Source organism: Mirounga leonina, unplaced genomic scaffold, assembly GCF_011800145.1.
Source record: "Mirounga leonina isolate KUSES-001 unplaced genomic scaffold, KU_Mleo_1.0 Mir_165, whole genome shotgun sequence".
In the NCBI taxonomy this organism is placed as follows: domain Eukaryota; kingdom Metazoa; phylum Chordata; class Mammalia; order Carnivora; family Phocidae; genus Mirounga; species Mirounga leonina.
The window spans coordinates 67,103,666-67,107,478 of NW_023270415.1; the positions used below are offsets into that span (position 1 = coordinate 67,103,666).

Below are 3,813 nucleotides of genomic sequence, written 5' to 3' on the forward strand. Positions count from 1 at the left end.
GGATCGAGTCCCGCATCGGGCTCCCTGCTTGGCAGGGAGCCTGCTTCTGCCTCTGACCCTCCCCCCTCTCATGTGCTCTCTCTCTCTCATTCTCTCTGTCTCAAATAAATAAATAAATAAAAATCTTTTAAAAAAAATATTATTTAGAAGTATTCATGTTATTCTGTAGGAAAAAAGAGTAGATCATAAAGTGGCCAAGACAGAAGCAGGGGAACCTGATCGGAGGCTATTGCAGAATCAGTGAGAGTTGATGGCTTGGAACAGGGTCATAGTATTAGAGAGGTGGGAAGTGGTCACATTCTGGAAACGCCTTTTGAAGGAAGTCAGTAGGATTTGCTGATGAATCAGTTGTTAGGTATGAAAGAAAAAGAGGAGTCATGGTATTTAAACAAGACTAGAAGGCATTACCAGGAGAGGTCCAGGACTGAACCCTGGGGTACTCTGATGTATAGAGATCAGTGAGGTGAGTGGAAGTCAAAAAGATGGGATTGAGGAAGTGTGGAGGAAAACCAAAAGCCCGCAGGGTCTAGGATCCAAGTGGAGAAGAGTGTTTATGAAGAAAGGAAGTTCCATCTGTGACCTTTTAGGTTTCTTAATCACCACCTTACATGAGAGGTTCACTTGAGGCAGATGTGGCAATATCTTGACACAGTACTTTGTTACTTTTATTGTTGAACATCAGGCAACCACAAATGCTCTCCAACTAATGACTGTACATAGAATATTTAGAGATCTAACTTCAGGGAACATCACCAAGGTTGTGGAAACAAGCCTTAGTGGATTTTTATATGTAGTTTATGCAAGAGTAAGGAGAGCCTCTAAAGTATTTTAGCCAGTCCACATACCATGAATACCTTTAATATAAAAAATAAGAGTCCTTCTTAATATTTATTATGCTATTAATTTCCCCTGAGGTATGATGAGATGTGGATAATAGAAACACTTGGAATAGTTACTTTTTGGAGTATGATTTTTTTTTTTAAGATTTTATTTATTTATTTGACAGACAGAGACACAGCGAGAGAGAGAACACAAGCAGGGGGAGTGGGAGAGGGAGAAGCAGGCTTCCCGCCGAGCAGGGAGCCCAATGTGGGGCTTGATCCCAGGACCCTGAGATCATGACCTGAGCCGAAGGCAGATGCTTAATGACTGAGCCACCCAGGCACCCCTGGAGTATGATTTTTTAATATAATATGGACTCATTCTTCCTGAATATGAGTTTTTATTTATTTTTAAATTTTCAAAAAGATTTTATTTATTTATTTATTTATTTATTTATTTATTTATTTATTTATTTAGAGTACAAGTAGGGGGAGGGGCAGAGGGAACGGGAAGAGAATTCCAAGCAGGCTCCACGCTGAGCATGGAATCTGATGCGGGGTTCGATCTCAGGACCCTGAGATCATACGTGAGCCGAAATCAAGAATTGGATGCTTAACCGACTGAGCTACCCAGGTGCCCGCTGAGTATGGGTTTTTAATAATTATTGCCCTATGGCTTAAGCTAAATATCTAGAATTCTTAAAATTAATACACTATAATTTAAATGTTATATTTTTATATTAAGTCAGTATCTAGTGGGGAACCTCCTTCCCATGTTGTTTTCTTTGGGATTATTTTGGCTTTTCTTGGTGTTTTTGTTTTCTATATATAATTTAGAATTAGATGTAAAAAAAAAAAAACAGTTAAGATTATGACTGAAATAGCACTGAATCTATAGCTCAGTTTTGGAATAATTGACTTGGACTTCCTATCCATGAATGTGGTATGCTTTCCATTCAGTTAGGTCTTTAATGCATTTAAATAATGTTTCATAAATCTCATATGTCTTTTGCTATATTTATTCCTTGACTCTGGTTTATATTTGGGCTTTCATAAATGATACCTATTTTATTATGCACTGTATACTTAGTTTGAGGTTCAGACTTTATACCAGGTCATGGCACAAGGTATGTTTGGATTTTTTATGGATGACTTCACCCATAGACTGTGGTGAATGGCTTACTTCCATACCTTATCTCAGGGTATTGAATTGAGTTTTTGTGGTTTCTATTTTATTGACAAGAAATTTATGAATGGTGCTAAGTTTCCTTGTCCCTGGCCATGGGGGCCCCTACCTCCTATTCAGGAGTGGCCCTTAAAACTCCAATTGTTTAGGCTTGTGGTTCTGATTCCTTTATACTGTTGCCTTTCAAACTTGCTCACTGGTTTGACTTTGACGTTGCTTTCCATTTTTAGTATAGGTGGTTTTTTGTTTTTTGTTTTTTCCTTTAGTTTTGTTTTTTAACTTGCCTTTTGATAGCAAGCAGTTCTGCAGAGGAATGTTTTCCATGTCATTTTTTCTGGTATGTTGACCAGTAGTCTTAATATCTTAAGTGTGGAGCTTTATGATTAATAGATAGTGATAGCTCTAAGTTATCTGGCTTTAGAGTTATTAACATCTAGTATTCATGAAGCATGAATTTCACTGAAGTGTAGGGTACTGTCTTCTTGCCTGCTTAAGAAAGTAAAAGTGGGGGGGCGCCTGGGTGGCTCAGTCGGTTAAGCGACTGCCTTCGGCTCAGGTCATGATCCTGGAGTCCCGGGATCGAGTCCCACATCGGGCTCCCTGCTCTGCGGGGAGCCTGCTTCTCCCTCTCCTCCTTCCCCTGCTTGTGTTCCCTCTCTCGCTGTGTCTCTCTCTGTCAAATAAATAAAACCTTTAAAAAAAAAATAAAATAAAATAAAAAAAAAAAAAGAAAGTAAAAGTGTTCAAAGTCTGCCATATATGATTTCATCAATAAAGGTGAGATAGAGACAGATAGATGTTAAGAAATCTTAAATTAGACCTTATTTACCTTAAGATAGTTTACCCAAGGAAAAATTTTGCTGTGCTACTATACTTTTTACATTTTCTAGTGTGTTCTAAAATTGGCCAGTTTAAACATTTCAAGTACTTCTGTAATATAGTTATGGGTTAAGAAAAACAAACTGTCTCAGTAGCTGGACAAAGCATTATAGAAATACCAGATGGGTTTCAAATATTTAGGTCAGAAATGATTGGCAGTTTGCTGAAATTGAATACACTGCAAATTGGCAGCTTTTCGGATATCTGTGTACTGAATCTCTGACTGAATTTTAACTGTAATAATTTGAGAACCATACTGAAAAACTAATTAGTTTTGATTCTGGGTCAGATGTGTGACAATATTCATCCAGCTTGATCCTGCCTGCACTCTAAGTGGCATTAAAAAGAATATCAGAAAACTAATTTATTTCGATCTTAGCCTAGATGTGTGATAGAATTGTTTATGAAGATTTTCTTTCATCCATTTCATTATTCTAATGTACTTCACCTTAATATATTAACCATTACGATTTTAGGCCTATGTATGGTATATTCTCAATTGACATTTCATAATGTACTCTTTCTAACTTAGATGAATATTTAGGTTGTTTTCAGTTATTCTTTATTAGAGATAACACTATAGTGAACTCACTCTTGCATATAACCTTAAAAATTATTAAAAATTAAAAATTAGGGCGCCTGGGTGGCTCAGTCATTGAGCGTCTGCCTTAGGCTCAGGTCATGATCTCAGGGTCCTGGGATCGAGCCCCGCATCGGGCTCCCTGCTCCACGGGAGGCCTGCTTCTCCCTCTCCCACTCCCCTTGCTTGTGTTCCTTCTCTCGCTGTGTCTCTCTCTGTCAAATAAATAAATAAAATCTTTACAAAAAAATTAAAAATTATGGGGTGCCTGGGTGGCTCAGCCGTTGAGCGTCTGCCTTCGGCTCAGGTCATGATCTCAGGGTCCTGGGATCGAGCCCCGCATCGGG

General features: G+C 38.3%; 1 protein-coding gene across 2 annotated transcripts in view; it reads left to right on the forward strand.

Annotated features, from left to right (window-relative positions):
• The window catches only part of SQLE (squalene epoxidase), a 24,638-nt gene that overhangs the window by 6,946 nt on the left and 13,879 nt on the right, over window positions 1-3,813 (forward strand). The gene's annotated exons all lie outside the window — the stretch shown is intronic.